General features: G+C 36.1%; 1 protein-coding gene and 1 long non-coding RNA gene across 2 annotated transcripts in view; one reads left to right on the top strand and one right to left on the bottom strand.

The window, feature by feature from the left end:
- LOC146750832 (uncharacterized) overlaps positions 1-3,646 on the top strand; it is a 31,321-nt gene extending 27,675 nt beyond the window's left edge. Inside the window, exon 2 of the long non-coding RNA XR_014929744.1 lies at positions 3,391-3,646. This is a non-coding gene — a long non-coding RNA (uncharacterized LOC146750832). The remainder of the gene's footprint in view (positions 1-3,390) is intronic.
- The window catches only part of LOC100313721 (Ryk-like tyrosine kinase), a 40,496-nt gene that overhangs the window by 25,115 nt on the left and 3,317 nt on the right, over positions 1-12,064 (bottom strand). The window lies entirely within an intron of this gene.

The raw sequence follows: 12,064 nt of genomic DNA on the forward strand, positions 1-12,064 counted from the left end.
AACAACAATGAACTGTGATGTCATGTGAACAAACTGGTGAGATTTGTGTCATAAACACTTTTTAACATAATATATTAAACACACATATAAATTCTAATATACCGGTAAGTCCACTGCTACACGGGTCAAAATTATTGATAATTTCTTCCAAAATTTTGAAATATTGATCATTATTATTTTCAATTACTGAAATTAGTGCATAATCTGTCATAATGCTGGCTATCACAGCGAACATTTCACTTGTGGTTCTAGGGAGTCACAGTGAACATTTCACTGGGTTTCTAGGGAGTCACAGTGAACATTTCATTGGGTTTCTAGGGAGTCAGCGAACATTTCACTGGTGGTTCTAGGGAGTCATAGTGAACATTTCACTTGTGGTTCTAGGGAGTCATAGTAAATATGTCATTCAGGTTCTAGGGAGTCACTGAACATTTCACTTGTGGTTCTAGGGAGTCATAGTGAATATGTCATTCGGGTTCTAGGGAGTCACAGTGAACATTTCATTGGGTTTCTAGGGAGTCACAGTGAACATTTCACTTGTGGTTCTAGGGAGTCATAGTGAATATGTCATTCGGGTTCTAGGAAGTCACAGTGAACATTTCACTGGGTTTCTAGGGAGTCACAGTGAATATTTCATTGCAGTTCTAGGGAATCATAGTGAACATGTCACTGAGATCATTAGAACATAAAGTGACAGCAGCTTTCACAAAATTTGTCTCTGTGAAATCCCTTAAATCTTCAAACTGATTACCGAGGTATGACATATGACCAAAAAAATGTTTGTTGGGCTTCTGTAAACAACTTTGATCATCTTTTTATAGTTGGAAATACTACCAAGGTCAACTGATTGGATGAACATTCTTTTGGAGCCACTGCTGATGAGTAACTACTTGAATTGTACTGATATTTGAGAAGAATCCCAAACAAAGATGACCATTTAATGGAAATTTAATACAATCCAGGGTTCACTACATCCAAGAAATATTACAGAACACACATATCAGTACCACTCTTAACATCTGTGATCAAATTTACATTCAACCTCTGATTGTATCATACCGGTAATATCAAATATACCAAAAACGTTAAAACCTTGCTCAATTGGAGATAATTGTGATAGGTATTAGGCTTTTAATAGCAATTTAAAATGACTTGCATGCAATCTATAAATGCAAGTCGATACACGGCACACATAAACCTGATGTGTGGGACCCACATGGAATATCATGTGTGTCAACTGTGGCTGTTTAAATTAATGGTTGGTATAAGGATATAGTTACTAGGAGGATTATCAAATTAACACAAGGACTAATGAAATTCATCTTCCCCAACCAAGCTTTGTTTATTTCATTATCACCTTATGGGGGGTGGGGGGGGGCGCATATTTACATCCAGCACACAAAATTAGTGATTCATCCGATGAAAGTAAATGTGGTAAAATATAGTAGAGCTTTTTCGCTATTATGATGCGCTTCATTTAATAAAATGTACACCATCTTGAAAATATTGCATCATCTTTACCTTATTTTTTTTTTATTCAACGTATGAACGTATGTATACCCCAGTCAATTCGGTAAAATTACGGAAAGCTATAATCTATGGAGTTACTCCGACAGATTATGATAGTAGAGTATAAATGTCACAATTCATTTAACTTGGCATACACTGTCCCTCTAACAAATTGAATCATTCAGCTTTTCTGACAAAACTAATCAGACATGTTTTGATTTCATCAGTCTGATTGAGTAATGGAAACAATTTGTCTGAGTGATAAAGATGACTACTACCAGTACATCAGAGTGATGAAGACTACCCGAACATCAGTCAATCTAGATGATTGAACGTTCACTAATTTCCCATGCGACTATGTAGTTTTCCCGTAGACCTGCACAAATAATCCTAATACAATATCGAAGAGAGAGACAATGTTTCTTTTCATCCCTTTTTTAGTGATGTTATATTACAAATCTATTTTTTAACTTAACTCAAAAAAATAAAAGCTTTTTTTCTCATCAGTGTCTGACTAAACACAATATTGACAAGGTATATCCTGTAAATAAGCAAATTGCACTAAGGTTTTGTACATTTTTATTTATTTAAATTTCTTTCTTAATTTTGAATCAAATTGACATATGTATGAACCCGCCACTAATTAAATAATGACAAATCTGTAAAAACAGATTAAAATTTCTTTAGTGCAAAAAAAAATACAATTTGATTTATTGTAATTAATAATAATAATTTACTGAGGATAAATGGAACAGTCAAATTCAAAAGGTATCAATCATTTGGATGATTTTATTTTGTATCTGTTTCATCATTTTTTAAGAGAAATAATTACGACTTCTGAAATAATTAATATAAACATAATTTCCAATTGATATTGATTCAAATGTAGAAATTTAAGTTATCAAATATCATATACTGTAAGCAAAATAAGAAAAAATGTGTGTTCCCTATTCATCACAAAACATGTTTTTTTTCGCACAAAGCAGAATTTGTCAATAATAGAGAACTGATTGACATAACAATACACCTGCCATGCATGCTAAAAATAAAATTTTTAAATTTGCAAATCCATAGTTTTCCAAATAAATAGCATTTGATATTTACAAACATTCTATTTTTTTCAAGGTAGATTTCTACATTACAACAACAGCGACTGCATAGCAATGCTAAATTCAAATAAACTTGTCTGGTTACTCAGTCCTGACCACTCAGTCAAAAGCAGATTAGCCAATCAAAATAGAGGAGATATAAGACTGCTCTTTTGTTATGGGTTATGCATGGTGCACATTGATTGGATATGGAAAGGCAAAGGAGCCTGAAAACTAATAGCACAAATACAGGCTGCTGAACAGATTCAATTGAAACCATCAGTTTGTCTCGTTAGCGTAATCTCTTTCATTATGCCGGATTATGCACTATTTTCATTAAGGTCCACTTTACAATGATAAGAATTGCCTTTTGCCCCCCCCCCCCCCCACATGCATATGAGAGACTGAAGTGACCCACATCTCTAACAACAGTACCAAGGTAACCCTAGCTAATAGTACAAAACATACCAACAGTCACAAGTTCTTGTCAAATAAAATGGTGATATCTTTTGTGTACGCTCAGCAGATAACATGGATGTCCTTGAAGACAAATTACACATGCTTCAGGAAACTTAATTCTTTGAATGTCAAAATTTTTCCCGCCAAAATATTGTGACAACATTTTCTTCATTTTTTTTTATGTAATTTTAGATTACATCAACAATTTTTTTTATTGGCTACACGTGTTAATTGAACATTTTGTGAACAAATGCATTAATTCTGTGACGAAAGTTCATGGTGTTCATGAATGTGATAATTAATGAAGATTAATCAATGTCTTTTTATCTTGCAGCACCTGCTTATCAGAAATGACTTCAAAGCTGGAACAAGAATACCAGAATTAACAATTTTAGAAAAATATTCATTTTTTACAAATTTTGAATTGAATTGAATTGAAGAATATGTTGATTTGTCCATCCAAAAAATTTCAGAAAAAAATACATATGAATGTGAAAAATTTAAATTCACAAAATTTATGGGTTAAAGCGTGGTGGTCATCGCGCAGAGCGTGTTCGACTTTCATGTAAATAAACAATGTATTTTACATGCGTTGTATGCGCCGCTATGAGTTCAATATCGAACAGGACAGGACAAGGCGACTGTCGTCCTTTAAAGTCGATTATTGATTGTGACAATCAGGTGACTGTAATCAGCAGCATTAATATAGTCAGCATTACGGTCTACAGCAGTGATGCAGACATCGTGAACACATACTACATTGTATGTAATATCCCCCCTCTTCTGAAGTGCACTGAAAATTATTATAATTAGCTTATTGATATTCAGAGCAACACATCTCTTTATTCTGATGGGTATATTGTATTACAGACAAAAATACTAAACCATTCTTCTTCAACTCAAATTTTAATGCAAAGATGAATCGCTGCAACATACTCCTTCTAGTGGACCGATCAAATACAATCATTCACATCGATATCTTGATATTTGTGGGAGGATTAAAAATAGGCCTTATTTAGATAAATGCAAGAGCAGGAGATATTAAGGCAACAGAGTAATACACTGACACCATGTGACGATCATATACACAAGACAGTGAGCACATTAGATTTTAAAGAACGCTGACATACCACGTGACACCAAACAGACCTTTTCTCCGATGAGAAAGGCCTACTTTTCATACTATACACAAGTATGACCTGACACACTGATGAAGACCATTCATCCGATGTCTTTATTTACCATGGGGTACGAAGACTCAGCCATGAGGAGCTCTGCATGTTTTGAATTGACTAAATATCCTTTTGACCCAATTTCACACTTTGAACTACTGTATCTGCTCAAATAATTGTTATTTCCACTGATTTTATAAAAAAAAACAATCTTCATGAATATTCACGTTTTTCTTACTTTGATTTTATTTAAAATTTCTAGAAATCGTGTAAAAATAATAAAACAGAAAATCCAATTTGGAGCGTTGTTAAAAAAATCTAACATAGAAATAATTCTACCATGGTTGTTTTCAGTAAAGAAGAAAAAAATTATCTAGAAAAAAAGTTTTCGAATAACAGTTTATGAACAGTGTATCGCCTAGAAAAAAATTATATCCCATCATGATGCCATCATGGATGAACATATTTATGTTATTATAACATTGAAAAATATTGAATTCCTCCATTAAAAATGAACATAACATTCCACCTGTTTTACAATATTTTCTGTGTCCATTTTTTTGAGCTTCAAAAAATCAGATCAAAGAGAATTGTATCTAGCATGATAAATTCTTGTTGGCATATTAAAATAATAACTTATAAAAGAGATTGGGTTTTGATCAAAGGATTAAAATCAGTGAATTTAAATGGGTCTGGATTCTATACTAATTCATCTCATTTTTACCGCTCAATAGAAGCATTCAGTGATTTCTGCATCTGCCACAAGCTCATCACTTGCAGATCTCGCTGAAAAGAATTTCTCTTTAGTAGAATTCACAATCAGGAAATGAAATCAGACCATTCCCCCAAATTATTTTACACTGCTGCGCCGTTATTAGCAATATTGGTGTCTTCTTCCCTACAGTTACAAAACATCCATCGCATCAGTAGATATCTCGCTGCTATGGCAACTGTCGCAACAACATTTAAAAGCGATTCCTAATTCGGCATGCTTTTTATTAGACTTCCCAAGGGGAAAAATAAAACACACCAACAATGTCAAAATTGACTTGTTAGATTTTTGTTATTATGAAAAGGCTGATTTGAGACATTGTGAAGAAAGACATCTTTTTTTTCACAAAGCAAAGATGTACAAATCTCACTGGAATTTTATCTCTATCATATTTCCTTCTAGAATTTTTTTAATTAAAATAAGGGATACATATTTATGTAAAAGTAGCAGCACATATCTATAGAAAAACATCCACCTGACAGTTTTCTATTATAAATTTGAAACACAACTTAAATTAACTTATTACCTTATTTTTTATTTTTGGCTTTTGTCCCGGCGTGTGTAATATTTCAGACATGAATTTTTATGTTTCTTGTGTTATATATAAAAGAAGTCGAATTTTTGCCATTATATTTATTATATTGGGTAGTGTCTTCTTCGATGTTAACAATAATTATATTTTCAACTAAGATATAATAAACAAGAAATTTTTAGATTAAGGTTTTAATTTTATTTTTTGGTTTGAAAGTGCTGCTTTTTTGTTGTTTTTTTCCCATTTTGAAAAAACTCAATCATTGGTAGCATTGAAAGATGCTTCCTTTCCATAGCTTCAATACTATAGGTATTACAATGTCTTTTCATGATTCCAGATCATAGGACAAACCAATGTCAAATATTCATAATAGCAGTAGATTCATTAATCAATAGTCATCAGGATGCAATATCATATGCAGACAGGACCATGATTTTATCAAGGCAATCCATAAATATCACTTAAAGCGCGGTGGTCGTTGCGCAGCGCATGTTCGAATTTCATGTAAATAAACAATGTATTTTACACGTGTTGTATACGTCGCTATGAGTCCCATATCGAACAGGACGCGGCGCGACTGTCGCCCTTTAATGTCCCAGAGTGTAGTCTCATTATATTAGTTATTCGAAACTTATTCGAATAAATTGTTTACTCAATTAAACTAAGCCTTGCAATATGATTGTGATTTCATATTACTCCACAAATGACATCATGAGTTATGGTTGCTAAGATACATGTTATGTATACAATGCATGAAAAATTCATTGTTTGTTTACAGAAAAAACGTGCTGCAAGGTGTAAAATTTTCATTGTAAACAGTTCTGAGATTGTATAGTTTGCGAGTGCTAACAATAGTGGCGTTCACATTAAAGATTTCGGCACAGGCAGAGACTAGCACACGTCAAAAAAAAACGCAATCTCGGTCCCGATAGATGTGCTTGGGACCGAAACTGGGCATGTGGCGAGATTTGCTGTTTGAACGCTCAGCATGAATCAAAATCACATTCTCGGTGGTGATTTTAAGAGAACAACATACTGATTCATACTAGTATGACATGACGATTGAGGAAAGTGAATGGTCGGATGTTGTAATAATAAATGAAATGAATGCAAACCGTCATCAGTGACGCATATTTACGTGCTGCTGGAATCAGTATTTTCTTGCAATACTACATTGACATGAAAAAAAATAGTTTTTCGAATCTTCTTTGCCGCTCATGCGCACGATGACTCGTAATAAACACCATAACAACAAATGGATATAATTTCAATATAGCAATTATTATTATCATCATATGCATATCGTTTTCCATATTTTGGTCAAATAACAGATCAACGAGATCCTGTGAACATAGCAAATGATGTGATTTTTAGGTCGTTTAATCAGTCCGCGTAAATTATGCAAAATCTGCAAATATTTCTCTCTCGCACCAGATAGAATTTGAGACTTCTGGAAATTTATAATTAAACTTCGTTACTTAAATTCACTGTCAAGTGTTGTAGTGTCCTTCTCAGAACATCATGATCTTGTTTTACAAGTTGTTTGTTACTCAAGTGCGATGAATAAAACCGGTGAATTGAAAACAAAATCCTACTGTAAATACAACACAGGTACCGGTAATAAAGAATATCTGATGACAACTCAGCCTTTAAATGCAACTGCTGTCACAAGACCTGACCCTTTAAATGCAACTACTGTGAAATACTTTATTTTAGCTTGAATTAATTTTCACTGAAAAAACTTTTTGGGTGTTTTATATGGATTTTATTTTCACTGATTTTTGACAAGTTGAATGTAAAATTTACGAAAAAAAGTATATCGCTGGATTTTTTTACACTGAAGCATTCCTTCAGCGAAAATTAATTCCAAGCAAAAAAGTATTTGACAGTAGCTTAAAACATGATTTTTATTTTCATATTGATTGAATTTCACAACATTTGAGACTAAATTATTAAAATTACACTAAGAAAATTTTGTAACATTTTTAATTAAGAAAATTGGCGACAGTAACATTTCAACTCCAAGAGTTCAGTCCCCCCCTAAAATTGGAAACATTCCAAGTCATTTTCAACTTTGTATAGCAATACTTTGGCCATTATGAAATGTTTACCTGAAGAGAAAGGCAAGGAAAACAAACTATGTTACTTTTGAATGGCTGTTTGTTAAACAACCTCTTGAAAACTTTTAACACCGAGAGATCCAATTTCGTAGTGTTTATATGTTCGTCAGGTTAGGGCCTTTCTTTGGTGCGGACACTTGATAGGCCAGGTTGGAACATTAGAATGCACGCCATGGCAGCGAGTTCAACTCAGGCATTTACATTTTATTCTCTGAGAAAATGACAAGAACTTTTGAAATAGTTGAAATTTACCATGCGACTAAATCTGTACTAGTTCTGCTTTGCATTCCCAAACAAAGTGGTATTTGTTATGCTCCAGTTTTTGATAGATTACAGCAGAAGCAAAGTTTTTTAAACTACATATTTGTGAGGGTCTGTTTGTTAGAAGGACAGAAACTACTGTCAAAAACTTTGTTACATACAAAAAATGTAGATCAGTGGCCATAACACAGGAGACATTGAAACACTAATTGCAAAGCAGTTTTGTAGTTCTCTCACTCTCAACTGGACCATAGTGACCATTTATGTTGAAGGTCTGTTTTCCATATTTTAGGAGTCAAGAGAGATATTAACAATTTTGTATCAGTGACCATTTTATTTGAATTTGCCATTCCCACAAATACCCTCATAAATGGCAAAAATTGATAATCATGCATCGCCACTCCATCAGTAACCTAGTGTCAGGTGCATTACTGCAGCATTACCTCCACTATTCAATCAGTAACCTAGTGTCAGGTGCATTGCTGCAGCATTACCTCCACTATTCCATCATTAACCTAGTGTCAGGTGCATTGCTGCAGCATTACCTCCACTATTCCATCAGTAACCTAGTGTCGGGTACATTGCTGCAGCATTACCTCCACTATTCAATCAGTAACCTAGTGTCAGGTGCATTGCTGCAGCATTACCTCCACTATTCCATCAGTAACCTAGTGTCAGGTGCATTGCTGCAGTGTACCTCCACTATTCAATCAGTAACCTAGTGTCAGGTGCATTGTTGCAGCATAGCTCCACTATTCCATCAGTAATCTAGTGTCGGGTACATTGCTGCAGCGTTAGCTCAAGTACTCCATCAGTAACCTAGTGTCAGGTGCATTGCTGCAGCATTACCTCCACTATTCCATCAGTAACCTAGTGTCGGGTACATTGCTGCAGCATTACCTCCACTATTCCATCAGTAACCTAGTGTCAGGTGCATTGCTGCAGCATTACCTCCACTATTCCATCAGTAACCTAGTGTCAGGTGCATTGCTGCAGTGTACCTCCACTATTCAATCAGTAACCTAGTGTCAGGTGCATTGTTGCAGCATAGCTCCACTATTCCATCAGTAACCTAGTGTCGGGTACATTGCTGCAGCGTTAGCTCAAGTACTCCATCAGTAACCCAGTGTCAGGTGCATTGCTGCAGCATAGCTCCACTATTCTATCAGTAACCTAGTGTCAGGTGCATTGTTGCAGCATAGCTCCACTATCCCATTAGTAACCTAGTGTCAGGTGCATTGCTGCAGCGTTAGCTCAAGTACTCCATCAGTACCCCAGTGTCAGGTGCATTGCTGCAGCATTACCTCCACTATTCCATCAGTAACCTAGTGTCAGGTGCATTGCTGCAGCATTACCTCCACTATTCCATCAGTAACCTAGTGTCAGGTGCATTGCTGCAGCATTACCTCCACTATTCTATCAGTAACCTAGTGTCAGGTGCATTGCTGTAGCATTACCTCCACTATTCCATCAGTAACCTAGTGTCAGGTGCATTGTTGCAGCATAGCTCCACTATCCCATTAGTAACCTAGTGTCAGGTGCATTGCTGCAGCGTTAGCTCAAGTACTCCATCAGTAACCCAGTGTCAGGTGCATTGCTGCAGCATTACCTCCACTATTCCATCAGTAACCTAGTGTCAGGTGCATTGCTGCAGCATTACCTCCACTATTCCATCAGTAACCTAGTGTCAGGTGCATTGCTGCAGCATTACCTCCACTATTCTATCAGTAACCTAGTGTCAGGTGCATTGCTGCAGCATTACCTCCGCTATTCCATCAGTAACCTAGTGTCAGGTGCATTGCTGCAGCATTACCTCCACTATTCCATCAGTAACCTAGTGTCAGGTACATTGCTGCAGCATAGCTCCACTATTCCATCAGTAACCCAGTGTCAGGTGCATTGTTGCAGCATAGCTCCACTATTCCATCAGTAACCCAGTGTCAGGTGCATTGCTGCAGCATTACCTCCACTATTCCATCAGTAACCTAGTGTCAGGTACATTGCTGCAGCATAGCTCCACTATTCCATCAGTAACCCAGTGTCAGGTGCATTGTTGCAGCATAGCTCCACTATTCCATCAGTAACCCAGTGTCAGGTGCATTGCTGCAGCATTACCTCCACTATTCCATCAGTAACCTAGTGTCAGGTACATTGCTGCAGCATAGCTCCACTATTCCATCAGTAACCCAGTGTCAGGTGCATTGCTGCAGCATTACCTCCACTATTCCATCAGTAACCTAGTGTCAGGTGCATTGCTGCAGCATTACCTCCACTATTCCATCAGTAACCTAGTGTCAGGTGCATTGCTGCAGCATTACCTCCACTATTCCATCAGTAACCTAGTGTCAGGTGCATTGCTGTAGCATTACCTCCACTATTCCATCAGTAACCTAGTGTCAGGTGCATTGTTGCAGCATAGCTCCACTATTCCATCAGTAACCCAGTGTCAGGTACATTGCTGCAGCATAGCTCCACTATTCCATCAGTAACCCAGTGTCAGGTGCATTGCTGCAGCATTACCTCCACTATTCCATCAGTAACCTAGTGTCAGGTGCATTGCTGCAGCATTACCTCCACTATTCCATCAGTAACCCAGTGTCAGGTGCATTGTTGCAGCATAGCTCCACTATTCCATCAGTAACCCAGTGTCAGGTGCATTGCTGCAGCATTACCTCCACTATTCCATCAGCAACCTAGTGTCAGGTGCATTGCTGCAGCATTACCTCCACTATTCCATCAGTAACCCAGTGTCAGGTGCATTGCTGCAGCATAGCTCCACTATTCCATCAGTAACCTAGTGTCAGGTGCATTGCTGCAGCATTACCTCCACTATTCCATCAGTAACCTAGTGTCAGGTACATTGCTGCAGCATTACCTCCACTATTCCATCAGTAACCTAGTGTCATGTGCATTGCTGCAGCATTACCTCCACTATTCCATCAGTAACCTAGTGTCAGGTACATTGCTGCAGCATTACCTCCACTATTCCATCAGTAACCTAGTGTCAGGTGCATTGCTGCAGCGTTACCTCCACTATTGAATCCATAACCTAGTGTCAGGTACAATGCTGCAGTGTAGGTTAGCTACTTCATTTGAAAAATTATAAAAAATGTCAGAGGTTGACTTTGACCTTCAAGAAGTTAATAAAGTTGGTGATATTTTGGTATCACAGTAGGAAATTAAAAATAACACAACACGATACAATTTTGGTTGGCTTTTTTACAAAATTCATATTCATTTTTAGCCATTCTAAAATATGCTGTTAAGTTAACCCACTCAATTTTTTATATCTAAAATTGTTGTGATTTGATCTTATTAGTGGGAGTAGTAAACTGTATGAATGTTGCAGTGACTGACTGTGCTTTGCAAACACAAGTAAAATTTTGTGATTTCCTAACGTTTGCACAAATTTGTTTCAAGAGAAGTCAAGGATTCTACAGCGAGAAAAACAAGGCAAGAAAATGATTTTAAAATGCTGTGGTACAGGAATTACACAACAAGTCGTATTGATTTGCTCATTTTAGAGGAAAAATCAAAATTGTTGCTAAATATTCATTGTAACATGAGAAGCATTGTTTGTACAGGTTTGCAAGTTACAACAAATCCCCAAATCACAGAGGAGTTCGATTGCATTTACTGTAAAACATGTTGTGAAATAATATAGCTGTTACAAAAGCTCCCTTTTGTCTAAAAATCTGTTCGAAACAACGGCAAAACAATTCCCACCACAAATCAGACTAAGCTTTACAATGATGTTGCCATGACTACCAATCATGAAGTATTTAATCATTATCCCCTTAGGTAATAATAATCATGACCTGATTCATCACAATTTTTAATTAATTCATCATTTTCAATGTTGAAATCTTGTGATCTGATGAGTGCCGGGAATGTCAACAAAAATTGTAAATTTCAGAATATAGTTAATTTACGTGAAAAGCATGTATATTATTCTGTTTATAAGCATGCAGTGCATATATGAATATATTATGGACATCAATTTACAGATTTTTTTCTTAAAAGTAAAACATTGCCATGACAAGTCAACACACATTTTATGGATTAACTTTTGACATCCGACCTCTGACCCCTAGGTGAATATTGGGAATCCAGCACTTCCACAAGGACAGTTGTTGTTTTCAATTACATAC

Source organism: Saccoglossus kowalevskii, chromosome 1, assembly GCF_978046115.1.
Source record: "Saccoglossus kowalevskii chromosome 1, keSacKowa6.1, whole genome shotgun sequence".
NCBI classification, from domain to species: Eukaryota; Metazoa; Hemichordata; class Enteropneusta; family Harrimaniidae; genus Saccoglossus; species Saccoglossus kowalevskii.